The following is a 14,728-nucleotide window of genomic DNA, read 5'->3' as shown; positions in this document are numbered from 1 at the left end:
ATACTGTGGTCTTAAAAAAATTGTTTTGTGCTTTAGAAGATGTATTCATCTAAAGAGTAAAAGAATCTCTTTATTTCATTGTTTTACTCTCACTCATTTTATGAAGTAATATATTGGGCATAAGGTTGTATTTCGTTTAAAATAAGTGAGAAAATGTACACAAAAGAATGAGTCTGCCTACATTTTTTTTATTGATATTGTTCACAAGCCATACAATTATCCAAAGATCCTAAGTGTACAATCACTTGCCAATGGTACCATCATACACCTGTGCATCCATCACCACAATTAATTTTTTTTTCCAATTTTTAGGACATTTTCATTACTCCAGAAAAGAAACAAAGACAAAGAAAGGAAACTCAAATCCTCCCATACCCCTAACCACACCCCCTCCATTATTGATTCATAGTATTGGTATAGGACATTTGTTAACTGTTGATGAAAGAATGTTAAATAAAATACTACTAACTGTAGTATATAATTTGCAATAGGTATTTTTTTTTCCCTATATGCCCCTCTATTATTAACTTCTGGTTATAGTGTCATACATTTGCTCTAGTTCATGAGAGAGATTTCTGATATTTGCACAGTTAATCACAGATATTATCCACCACAAGATTCACTGTTTTATACATTCCCAACTTTTAACCTCCAACTTTCCTTATGGTGACATACGTGACTCTGAGTTTACCCTTTCCACCACATTCACAGATATTCAGCACTGTTAGTTATTCTCACAACATGGTACTCTCACTTCTGTCCACTTCCATATGTTTAAGTTCACCCTAGTTGAACATTCTGCTCAAAATAAGCAAATGCTCCCCATTCTTTAGCCCTGTTCTTTATCCTGGTAACTTATATTTCATGTCTATGAATTTACATATTAAAATTAGTTCATATCAGTGAGACCGTGCTTTATTTGTCCTTATGCGTTTGTCTTATTTCGCTCAATATGATGCCCTCAGGTTTTCTTCATCAACCCATTTTTTTAAAGACAGTTTTGTTTGCACATCATACATGCCATCCTAAGTAACAATTGATGGTTCCCTGTATAGTCATGTATTTATGGATTCACCACTATCACCACTATCTATATAAGGACATCTCCATTTCTTCCACAAGGAAGGAGGGAGAGTCAAGGAAGGTAGAGAGCCAGAAAAAAAAGAGAGAGAAAGAAAGAAAGAGAAAAAAAACCCATGAAAGCTAGGAAGTGACAAAAGGAAAGATAGCATTAAACCAAAGTAGAATAAAGAGTCAGAAAACATCACCAATGCCAAGAGTCCCATACCCTTCCCCTAAATCCCCCCCATATGCATTTAGCTTTGGTATATTGCCTTTGTTATACTAAAGGAAGCAAAATACAATGTTTCTATTAATTATAGTCTCTAGTTTTCATTGATTGTATTTTTCCCCTAATCCCACCCTATTTATAATACCTTGCAATGTTGATATTCATTTGTTCTACCTCATGTAAAAACGTAATTGTACCTTTTATTACAATCATTGAGCACCCTAGGTTTCACAGAGTTATACAGTCCCAGTCTTTATCTTTCATCTTGAGTTCTGGTGTCCCACATGGTCCTAACCTTCCTCTTTCAACCGTATTCACAGTCATTTTTGTTCAGCGTACTTACATCACTGTGCTACTATCTCCTAAAATTGTGTTGCAAACCTCTCACTCCTTTCTTTTCCTTTCTGTCTGCAGTGCTCCCTTTAGTGTTTCCTGTAGAGCAGTTATCTTGTTCACAAACTCTGTCATTATCTGTTTGTCAGAGAATATTTTAAGCTCTCCCTCATATTTGAAGGACAGTTTTGCTGGATATAGGATTCTTGGTTGGTGGTTTTTCTCTTTCAGTATCTTAAATATATCACTGCACTTCCTTCTTGCCTCCATGGTTTCTATTGAGAAATCTGCACATAGTCTTATCAAGCTTCCTTTGTATGTGATGGATCAATTTTCACTTGCTGCTTTTAGGATTCTCTCTTTATCTTTGACGCTTGATAATCTGATTATTAAGTGTCTTGGCATAGACCTATTAAGATCTATTCTATTTGAGATATGCTGTGCTTCTTGGATCTGTAATTTTATGTCTTTCATAAGAGATGGGAAATTTTTATTGATTATTTCTTCTATTATTGCTTCTGCCCCCTTTCCCTTCTCTTCTCCTTCTGGGACACCCATGACACATACATTCCTGTGTTTCATTTTGTCATTCAATTCCCGGAGATATTGCTCATATTTTTCAATTCTTTTCTCTATTTGTTCTTTTGTGTGTAGGCTTTCAGGTGTCTTGTTCTCCAGTTCCTGAGTGTTTTCTTCGGCTTCTTGAGATCTGCTGTTGTGTGACTCCATTGTGTCTTTCATCCCTTGTGTTGTTCCTTTCATTTCCATAGATTCTGCCGGTTGGTTTTTTGAACTTTTGATTTATACCATATGTACATCCAGTGTTTTCATTATATGCTTCATCTCTTTTGCCAAATTTTCCCTAACCTTTTTGAATTGATTTAGCATTAGTTGTTTCAATTCCTGTATCTCAGCTGAAGTGGAAGTTTGTTCCTTTGACTGGGCCATAACTTCATTTTTCTTAGTGTAGGTTGTAGTTTTCTGTTGTCTAGGCATCTAGTTTCCTTGGTTACCCCAATCAGGTTTTCCCAGACCAGAACGGGTTCAGATCTTGGAAGGAGGCAATAGTATCAGGTCTCCCTGAAGGTGTGTCTTAGAAGATTGATACACCCTTTGAGGCCGCAAGCCACTGTGCTTTTCTGCCCAGCAGGTGGTGCCTGTCAGCCTGTCACTCCAGACTGGTGTACAGAGGTGTGGCCCCTGGCTGTTTTCTGTTATCTAGGCATCTGGTTTCCTTGGTTACCCCAGTCAGATTTTCCCAGACCAAAACAGGTTCAGGTCTCAGAATAGGGTTATATTCAGGGTGTATCTTAGAGGAATGACAGACTTTCCTGTGAGGTTTCCAGTCACTGTGCTTTTCCTAACCTGCCCAGCGGGTGGTGCCTGTCAACCTGTCACTCCAGACTGGTGTACGGAGATGTGGCCCCTGGCTGTTTTCTCCCAGGCTCTGGGATCTGGTTCTGAATGGAAGGTGGGTAGTAGAGCTGGGCCCCACCTCTTTCTCTTTGTGAGGATACACCCCCTGGGGAGATATCATTTGCATTTGAATAGTCTCTCCGATTCTGCTATCTCCATCCTTGTCTGGGTCAGAGTGCTAGGAACTGAAAATGGCTGAGATTTTCTTCACTGAGCCAAAAAATGGGACAGAAAGCCCCCCTTCAGGCCAGTCTGTGGCCATACTCAGTTTCACATATTGGCCAGAGAAAGCACCTGGTCCTCTGGGCTCCCCCTCCCTCCCACACAGGTCTCCTGGCTCTCCAAGGTCTGTTGTCACCAAAAGCTTCTGACTGCTTGTTGGGGATTCATAGCTTGTATTGAGCAGTCAACATTTGTTAATAAAAACCTCAGTTGTAGCTGGGCTGAGGTATATTTGCTTGTTCAGAGAGTGCTGCTCTCTAGCAAAGCAAGGCTTCGCAGTTTGGGCTGCCATGGGGGAGAGGCTCTCAGCTCGAGTCCACAGTTTTTACTTACAGATTTTATGCTGTGATCTTGGGCATTCCTCTCAATCCAGGTTGGTGTATGATATGTGGAAAGTCATGTTTGTCACCCAGCAGTTATTCCAGATTATTTTCTAGTTGTTCCTGGTTGTTTATTAGCTGTTCCAGGGGGACTAACTAGCTTCCACTCCCCTCTATGCCACCATCTTCTTCTGACTCCTGGAATTTTTTTTTAAAGTTTCTTACTTTGAGATCAGGTCTCCTGCCTACATTTTAAAGACATCCTTTCCTGAAAATGATAATTTAATCTAATTCTACATGTTTGAGAGTACAGATCTCAAACAACAATAAATAACCCTAACTTTATTGTGTGAGATGCTGTGTCTTTCATAAGGCATCTTTCTTCTGCTTGAATTTATTTTTAAATGCATTTTTGACAAAAGGGGGAAAAGGAAGGCAATGAAATAAGGTTTCAGTGATTAGGAGAATTCAAATAGGGTCAAGAGGCTGTCCTGGAGGTTACTCATATGCAAGCTTCACCTAGATATGCCAAATTACTATAATAGTATAAGCCTAAGTCAACAGTAGTCCCGAAAACTTTAAAGAATACCTGTATTCCTCTCTGAGACTCTATAAAAGTTTCACTCACTAAGTTTATTCTTCAGAAACATAAATCCTTCAGGGGACTCCTATGCCAGCTATGTCCCAAAACTCAGAGGCAATAGCCTCTTCAAGAACATCAACCAGATGTGTCCCCTTTGCTCATAAAATTGTCACCCCTTCTCAACATGAACAGATTAGGGTGGTCACTGCCTAGACATCCCTGAAGATCAGGAAAGTGATTAAACTAGAGGAAGGGGTAGAAATAGAGAAGATGGAATTTAACAAAGGATTATGGATACTGAATCTCTATATAATTTTCTTCTTCTTAGTTGCTAGGGTATTAGAATAGCTAGAAGGAAAGAATTGAAATGGTGGAACTCTAATCCATATCATCCTTTAAAATTTGCTCTATAGCTGCTTGTTAAATTGTAATTTGAAACCTATCACCTTTTTGTATACATGTTATATTTCACATTAAGGAAATAACTGAAACTATGGTACTGTAACTCATAACAACTTTGGAAATTTCCTATATAACTTCTTGTCAAATCATGCTTTGAAAGACATTATCTTTTTGTGTCTATGTTATATTTCACAATAAGGAAATAACTGAAACTGTGGAATTGTAACCCATGATATTCTTTGAAACTTGCTCTCTAACTACTTGTTAAGTTGCAGTTAAAAGCTATTACTTCTATGTATATATGTTATATTCTACAATAAAAATATGATTAAAGGAAAAAAAAGTTTAGGCATATCAACTGGAATGTGTTGCCTACAATTATAATAAAACGTATTTCCTATTTTTATATCCTTTTTTAAATCTAAAATTTATTTGTAAAAACGCCCAATGTCCATTAGCATTCCCAGTAAACAGATGCAATTCTACATTTATAGTACTATTGCTTTCAGATATATCCTCCAGAATTTACTACTTAAATGGGGAAAAAAAGAAAGAAAAGTATTTAAGGAATTCCCAGAAATTGCAACAAGGTCTGCTTCTGTGCTGATGAATGGCTCCTTGAGGAAAATCAGCTCTCTTACTCATATAACATCTGGCTTGCATCTTGCATAAATAAAAACATAAGAGCAGGACAAAAGTAATGGAAGAGGGAAGTGGGAGGATGGGATGTGGGTTTTCTAGCAAAATAATCTCTAACAGCCAAGAAATCCAATTAGAGGAAATGTTTAATGAGACTCTCCAGTCGAGATAATTCCACAGGAAAAGGCAAAAGCCTCATGGGACCACAACAAAAATGGTGAATCAGATAATTAAATGAAACTAAAACCTCATGCATTGACTGCAGGACTCTATGCCGTTAAAACGGGCATTATCAGTGGCTCCTCTGGGAACCATTTATGACTCTAACTACAGAAATTCCATGACTCGGTTAATATGTTTTAAGAAGCAGGGTATTGTTCTTATCTGCATGATCATATTTCTGTCTTTTTCTCTGTGCATTGTGACTCTGGAAGAAAAGAACATGCCTAATTAAAAATAGAAGCAAGAAGCTAGTTCCATCCTATTACGTTTATGAGTGGAATGTTCCTCCTCAATGGGAAATACCATTTCTGAAAATTTTGTTGGAGGACAACTTGAAATTAATGTCGAATGTCATTGGTTCTCTGATTAAACCTTGTTATTAGCTTTTTCCAGATCTGGATACCGAAGCAATGAATTGAAGTTGAGTAACGTTAACCAGTAACAAACACAAAAAAAGTTGACAAGAGTGAGGGCTTTTGGTAGTCGTTTTTTGCTTGTTTGTTTATTTTGTCAGAATTATTTAGCTACTTTTAGTTTGTCAAATTATGTCTGGTGTTATCTTTTGTCTATCTCCACTCCAAATCATTTGGGAGGGAAGGGGGGGCGGGGAAGAAAGGGCTCATTTCTGTGCTCCTTTGTGAATTTCCAAGACTTACACAAACTGGACTCTACCAACAAAATATTTATATGAAAAATATTGAAAATGTGGGAATCTTATTAAAATGGAAAATATAAACAGTGACACAAAACTTTTTTTCTAGGTTTCCTAAAATCAGATGTATCACTGTTTATGCCAATGCATTTTTTTCCTCTGAACTTCTATTAATCATTTTTATTTATTGGTTGATAATTTTGGTGACATCTGAAACCTATTTATATTTATATACAATGCTAATTTGGCAATGCCTATTCCATTCTCCAATAACATGGACCAATTAAGTTAATATGCCTTTTAAAAATGCATATTTTTATTTCCAGATAAAAATATGGCCCACAATTTCTATTTCTAAGAATTTATCCTAAATCAAGCCAATATGCAAAAACATATATAGATGAGTTTATTTTATCATTTCTATAATGTGAAGGTTAGAAACAAACTAAATGTTCCCCTAGAAAAAGAATGTGTTATCTATACGGTTGTGTAGTCATAACCTGAAATATGATTTAACCACTATAAAGGGATGTAGAGTCCAGTCAGCTCCACTCCCTTAGGCTGCTTGCTCATGGAATCAGTCTCTTCTGAAAGAGTGTTGTACTCTAACACACAATGTAAGACATTCACTAGATAGGAACGTTTAAAGGATTTTAACAGGGATAAGTGGAAGCTGTAATAATTTATTCCACATCTCAGTGGAACATCGTGGGCTCCCCTGAGTTGATCACACCCCCAAGCTGGAGATTTCTAGCTCAATCATGCACTTCTGAATTCCTAGTTCCTTGACCTCTTTCGCCCCAGTGCCTTTTCCTTTACTACCCCTTGGCTACCACTCAAATTCTTATGATCTAGATACTGTGTCATCACTCAATATCAATGGCATATATCCTCTTTCTTACTATTACTTCCTATTCTGCTAGCTCACTTTATCTACTCCTCATAGTCCAGCAATTTTCAGAAGCCACAGTCCATCACTACCTCATTCACCTTCTTACTCAGGAATGAACATACACTTGAGGATAATCCTAACCTCCTAGCCCTTGTCTCTTTAACCTGGAAAGCACCAGTTCTAGTCACCCAGCATGAGATCTGATGAGCAGACCAGTCCCTTTTATCGAGTTTGAGATTTTTCTCTTTTTTTTCCCATGGAAATTACAAAATTTCTATGCAATAGCCTCTCTATGAAAGGAGATGTTTGCTCCTTATTTTAATTTTCTGTAAATTGACAGTTTCTTTGGGGGAAAATATCTATATATATATTTCAAGCTAGAGGGTTTTAACATATTATTAAGCATATTTTAAATATATAAAGGTTAATCTTTCTAAAAGAAATTATCCTGAATTTATTAGAAAATTCTCTATATAGCATATTGTGATATATATGATAAAGAAAATAAATTATTAATTAATTATGTACCTGTCATTAAGAAACAAGATTTTCAGCATTATAGAAAAGAGACAAATTACAAAATCAAAGAAGTGAAGCAAAAATTAGTTAAATCTAAATTTGAACTGAAAACAAGTGTGTAAACTCATGATATATTTTCTAGGTCTGTCCACAGAGAAAACATCATTGCTATAAAAAATATTCCAGCTAATAAATGTGGAAATGATGATAGGATTAGAAAATAACCACTTTGCTTCTCCTATTTCAACAGTGGATATTGGTAATGATCATGAGTAGCTGCCCAAACCATTAGGTAGAAATTTGATGGCGATCTTCATAATGGATGAATCAAGCTGAGAACACCTGAACCCAAGGAGCAATCTTAACATTTAAAAAAAGGAGGCATAGCCAGACAATTAAAATGAAACAAAACAAAACAAAAAATCAAACCCGAATTGCTCAAACCCTAGATTTCTCAAGTTTATATGAAACAAGGTGTCAGAGGAGCATTTGAAAAAAATGCCGCATGGATTCAAAGAACAAAATCCATAATATGGGAATTCTATAGGACAAACAACCAGATTTCTTCAAAAATAAATTGCTGGGGGGGAAAAATGATGGAAACCAATAGATCTGTAGAGTCTTAGGAAACATATGAACCAAATGCCATGTGTGGAGTCTTTTGCATCCTAATTCAAGAATACCAGTTGTAATGGATGATGGTCATGGTAGCACAACATTGTGAACATAATTAAAAGCACTGAACCATATATCTGAATGTGATTAAAAAGGGGAAATGTTGGATTGTATGTATGGTAACATAATAAAAATTTTAAAATACCCATGGAACTACAGTACGCAAGTAGTGAACCCTAAGTTAAACCATGGAATATAGTTAATTGCACAATTTTAAAAATGTTGTGTCATCAATTTTAACAAATGTTCCACACCACTGTAAGTTGTTAATGATGTGGTTATATGGGAATCCTGTATTTTATGTATGATTGTTCTATAAACCCACAACTTCTCTAATAAAGAAAAAAATGGTATGTTCAAATAAAAAATAACTGTATAATAATTTATATGACAATATTTATGAGCTGCTTTGGAAAATTTGAACACTGGGTATTTCTGGATATTGTGGATTTGTTGGCAATGGTTTAAGGGGCAAAACTGATATGTTCATGTTAAAAAAAAAAAAAAAAAAAGAACTGTCCTTATCTTCTAAGTGTTTACAGATGAAAAGATATGGTAACTTGAAATTGCATCAAAATCTCCTGAGGCTGTAGGGGATAGAATTGAGTGTATAAATGAAGCAAAATTGACAATTTGTTGAAAGTTGCAGAAGCTGGATGATCAGTTACTGAAACTGATGTTTGAGAGAACAGAGGTCTGCCTACTGCTGATGAATATCTAGCTTTTTGAACTCCTGACAGATACAGAAATTGCGACTTTCAGTTTGGTCCACGGGCTTCTGTACTGCAAAGCCTTTTAGGGATTGTCTGGATAACGATTAAGCTGATGGGTGACTCTACTTCCCCTTCATAATTTAATAGAGGTTTTAATGGCAGTTAAAACAAAATATTGGTCATTCTAATACAGCCAAGAATCAGAATTTGTAATTAAAGGAAGCCTTATTTTTATGTTGAGGGTGGTGGGTAGTTCGCCCTTTATAAACCCTTGTCTTGGGAATTGCCGCGCGGACCCTCCAGGCCAGCAGCATTTACTGATGGGCGGGGCAGGGGCTATTTACAAGCCCTGGGGGGACTGTACCGCGATGGCCCCCTGGACATCGCCAATGAATCAGCGCGCTGCTGGGACCTGGGTCAGGATCGGGGGCCCAGGGTGGGGGTTCCGGGCCCGGCCTAGGGTGCACTCCGTGCAGGGAGTGAAGCCTCAACACTGTCTCAGGCCAGGGCCCTTCTTGTACAGCGTGCCCTGTAGAGCCTGTTCTCACTCTTCGTGGTCTGGAACTGGCTGTAGAGGGTGCTGGTGCTGATTTTTGAGACCAACCAAAATTGCCACATACCAGATATTTTAAAAGGGTGTCCATTATTTTGCATCAGATGCTTGGCATTTTAAAATCAGGCTTTTCAAATACGTATTTTAGTCTCTTAGGCCGTTAACAAATAAATTGGTTCTGCATGTTGAGAAATGATCCAGATTTGATAGAACCACCATGCTCATCTTTCCCCCCAGGTGTTAATATTTGATCTTTGTTTGAAAAGTAGAGCAACTAAAAGGGATTTGCTTTCAGTTCTCCTACTTGTTAACTCCTCCCTGTTGCTGCTGACCACACTGGGCATCTGAAACTGTTGCTCTTTTTGGATCAGAGAAGATTGTTACTGTTCCACTTGTTTTCAGTGTTTACTGGAAATTATTGGATTTGCTGCACAAATTGGCACCTCTTAAAAACCAGTTTAAAAAGTACCCAAACACAGTCAGTATGTGTGTGTGTACATATATGTACATATATATATGTATGTGTGTGTATATATAAAAACATAAATATAATATTTATATTTATATATCCCCACCTTGGTCAGTAATGTACAATAGGCTTTTTAAAATGTAATTTCTACTTTATCAATGTCGCATGTATATATACTTTAACAAGCCCGAAGTACTAACAGACTTTTAACAAAACAGTTATTTCCCTCCAGCCAAAGACCACCAGTATCACACAATTCTGTGGCTAAATGAGTTATGTTTATTATTCCTTAATACAAGTGAGACCACACACCATGGGGATCTGTGGGGTGTCTCTGTAAGAGGGTGTTAGACAAGCTTCTTATAGGATTTGGGCTTGTGCTTGGTGCTTTGGAGGAAGGTTTAAGGAGATGGAGCTTTGAATGCTACAAGCAAGCAGGGGTAATTCTGTAATTGGTTATCTCAACTTTTATTTGGAAGCACAGAAGACTAGACTGATGTTAAAACCATAATTGTTAAAGAAGCAGCAGTTACTCATATCTGCCAGGGTTGGGGAATGTTTGGTCATTTCTGTGGCTTGGACAAGGTTCATGTTTTGTCTGTGTTCAGACATGCTTTTTTTTTTGGCCTTGCTCCATCATGATCATAGAATGGCCTTGCCTGATGTTGATGTTCTGTGGAATTATTTACATTCAACAGGAGAACACCAAGGCCCAGCTGTGTGTGCCAGGCCAACTTTTGGGGGTCATGGGCTGCTTTTCTCACTCCTCACTTCCTCAAGTCCCCCGCTTTTATTTCTTCCAGGATTTAAAATTTCTAAATCTTACACACATATAGGTCTCACACAAATGTCATTTTAGATATTGTCTATTGATTTCCTCTTATATTAGATCAGAATGTAGCTCATTTCTGTTCGTTTCTTTTTTGTATTCTTTCTTTCTGGATCTTCTATTATTCAATAGAATATCCTGGATGTTTCCTCCATCTTTTTAAAAATCTATTCTGCTTTGTAACTTTTTCCTTTCTTCCTCTACTTTCTGAGTTATTTCTTCAAATTTATTTTGAAGTTCCTTTTATCGAGGGTTGTAAAACAAACTCGGCTATGATGTTTTTAGTTTTTAAGAGGAGCTTTGAATTCTCTGGATATCACATTTTATAGCATCTTATTTTTGCTTCATGAATGCAGTATCTTCTCTCAGCTCTCTGAACTTGGTAATAAATGCTTTTTTATTATGTTTTCTTCACCATGCATAGCTTCAGTTCTCTTCAAGTTTCTTTATGTTCTCTGTTCCATTCCCATGGGTTTCCTCAGAAAAATGGTAGTCTTTGGTTGCCTACTTCTGATTTAACATTGGTGATTAAATAGCTAGTTAAAAATATGAGTTTATGGAAAGGATAATTGACTTTAACATTCATTGTAAGGGGATCTCAGTTAACCATCTGTTGGGATGGTCTGATTCTTGCCCAGAGGATTATAGTCTGGCTCCCAAAAATATTGGAGCCAAGTGAGGAAGATCCAAGGGTTTTAGTATGAGGGATACATTCTATAAACCATTTATTAATTCTCCTGTTTTTTCGTCTAATAATTGTGCTCTCAACTGTGCTGGAGACCCTCATAAAATATTGTCAGCTTTATACCCACCTGAACACAAATCTCCAGACTACTACTGAAAGTGGAAAAAACAGCAGATGTCCAGAAGTGTGGAGTCAGGGAGGGAATGTAGCGGTATAACTGCTTCTTAGGAGGCTTTCACTCAGGGGAGGCAGGGCAAGATGGCAAAATAGAGAGGTGTGGAGTTTTGTTAGTCCTCTAAAGCAACTAGTAAATAGCCAGGAACAACTAGTACACAGTCTGGAATAATTGTTGGGGAACACCCGTGACTGGGCACACATCATACACCAGCCTGGAATGGGTGGAATGGCTGATCATAGCATAGAACTCCATAAAATTACAGATCCAGGAAGCACAGCATACCCCAAGCAGAATAGATCCAAACAGACCTACACCAAGACACTTAATTTTCAGATTATCAAATGTCAAAGACAGAGAGAATTCTAAAAGCAGCAGGAGAAAAACAATCCATCACATACAAGGAAGCTCAATAAGACTATGTGCAGATTTCTCAGTAGAAACCATGGAAGCAAGAAGGCACTGGTGTGACATATTTAAGATACTGAAAGAGAAAAACTACCAACCCAGAATTCTATATCTGGCAAAACTGCCCTTCAAAAATGATGGCGGGTTTAAAATACTTTCAGATAAACAGACACTGAGAGGGTTTGTGAACAAGATACCTGTACTACAAGAAATACTAAAGGGAGCACTACAGGCAGACAGGAAAAGACAGGAGAGAGAGGTTCAGAGAAGAGTACAGAAATGAAGACTGTCAGTAAGGGTAAAAAGAGAGAGAAAATAATAAAAATAAAATAATATATGACATGTAAAATCCAAAAGACAAAATGGTAGATAGTAGACATTATGTTCAGTGAAATTAGCCAGAAACAAAAGGATAAATACTGTATGGTCTCAGTAATATGAACTAACATTAATGAGCAAACATTGAAAGTTTAAGTGGAGAACACAGGTTATCAGGAGATAGAAGTAGGGTAGAGATCAGGCATTTGATGCTGAAGGAGTATAGAATGTTCAGCAGGATTGATTGTATAGATCCAGAAATATATAGCACAATACTGTGTGATGGTAGCACAATATTGTAAGTACTCTGAACAAAGATGAATATGAGTATGGGTGAAAGAGGAAGGATAGGGGAATGTGTGACACCAGAAAGAAAGAAGATAAAGACTGGGATTGTATAATTTAGTGAAACCTAGAGTGGTCAGTGATGGTGGTTTAGTGTACTAATATAAGAATGTTTTAACAAGAGAGAGAACGAATGTCAACATTGCAAGGTGTTGAAAACTGGATGGTATAGAGGAAAAAATAAAATCAGTGCAAACTAGAGTCTATAGTTAACCGTAACATTGTAATATGCTTCCATTAATTGTTACAAAGGCAATATGCCAAAGCTAAAAGTTCTGTAAGAGGGGCATGTAAGGGAGTGGAATGGGATTCTTGGTGTTGTTGTATGACCTTTTCATTGTATTTTATTTTATTTTTGTCTTCTATCCTTTCTTTATTCTTCAGTTTTTTTCCCTCCTTTTCCTCCTTCATTGAAGAAGAAATGGAAGTGTCCTTATATAGATTGTGGTGGTAAATGCATGGCTATGTGACTATACCAGGAATCACTGATTGCTTACTTAAGATAGATTGTATGCAGTGTGAATAAAACTGTTTAAAAAACAAACAGAGGGATACAAGTGCTGGAGAAAATGTGGAGAGAGGATGTACCTATTCACTGTTGGTGGAGAAGTAGATGGTGCAGCCCATCTGGGCAGTGTGGTGCTTCCACAGAAAGCTAACTATGGGGTTGCCATATGGTCCTGCAACCCTGCTATTGGTTGTTTACTGGGAGGAACTGAGACCAGGGACATGAGGGCACATTTGCACACTTGGTGTTTGTGGTGGCAGTATTCACGATTTGCAATGGATGGAGGTGGCCTAAGGGTACATCGACTGATAAACTGAATGGTGAACTGTGGCATATACATTCAATGGATTATTGAGTGGCAGCAAGAAGGAATGAAGTTGTGTGGTATGCAACTAGGTGAATGGACCTTGGGGACAGTAGGTTGAGTGAAATAAGCCAGAAATGAAAAGACAAACATTATAAGGCTTCACTAATAAGGACTAACAATACTGTGCCAAGTCTGAGAATTTAATCTGGGAGCATGAGTTATCAAGGGAAGACTTATTGTAAAGGTTCCTAGATTGTAAGTTCTTACAGCAGTCACATCTATTCATGAGTTGTAACAGTTATTTCTAAATTCTGAGATGCTGAGCTGTTTGTGTGTGACCTGATCAGTTCAGAGCCAGAGTTCTGCAGCTGTGAGCATTGGCATTGCCCCATGCAGCAACTATTAAAGAGGCTGAAAAGGAGATCAGACCTTGTTTGGAGATAGGAGCCAAATGGACTTGGCTGAGACTGGGGTAGACCAGACTAAAGGGTAAAGGATGATATTAACCACGTTTTAAAACTTCAGCTTCTTGTGTGGGACCAAAGGAAGAGATGTTCATTTGGTACAAAATCTGTATTTTCTGTAGCACACTATATAATTTAACTTGTGTGGTCAGTCTACTCAAACACCGTAATTACATGGAACCCTGACTAGGGAATGAAATCGGTTGGTTTGAACAGGTTAGCCTCAAGCTCTGATACATCCCAGAGTAATCTGGGCAGAGACTAAAAAGTATTTGCAACGCCCCCTTGAGGGACTGAGGGAAAATGTGGAAACATTAAACTCCCCCAGACGGGGAATTCCTGATATTCTTGCAAGCATTGGGGACTAACAATTTAGAAGTCCGAGCCCTCGATCTTGAAGCTTGTGACTGCAAAGGTGAGGCTAAGCCTTATAGTTGTGCCTAAGAGTATCCCCCAGAGAACCCCTTTCATTGCTCAGATGTGGCCTCTCGCTCTAAGCCAACTCTGTGGTGGGTAAACTCACTGCCTTCCCCACTACATGGGACATGACTCCCAGGGGTGTAAATCTCCCTGGCAACGTGGGACTTGACTCCCGGGGATGAGCCTGGCCCTGGCATTGTGGGATCGAGAAAGTCTTCTTGACCAAAAGGGGAACGAGAAACAAACAAACAAACAAAAAAATAAAGTTTCAGTGGCTGAGATTTCAAATGGAGTCGAGAGATCATTCTGGAGGTTACTCTTATGCATTCTATAGATACCCCTTTTTATTTTTTAGTTTATTAGAATAG

At 37.7% G+C, this 14,728-nt stretch overlaps 1 pseudogene; it reads left to right on the top strand.

Annotated features, from left to right (window-relative positions):
• The first annotated feature begins 9,247 nt into the window (after positions 1–9,247).
• Positions 9,248–14,728, top strand: part of LOC119543854 — a 151,153-nt pseudogene continuing 145,672 nt past the window's right edge.

The sequence above is a fragment of the Choloepus didactylus genome, chromosome 9 (genome assembly GCF_015220235.1).
Source record: "Choloepus didactylus isolate mChoDid1 chromosome 9, mChoDid1.pri, whole genome shotgun sequence".
NCBI lineage: Eukaryota > Metazoa > Chordata > Mammalia > Pilosa > Megalonychidae > Choloepus > Choloepus didactylus.
This window is presented reverse-complemented; position numbering and strand designations above follow the sequence as displayed.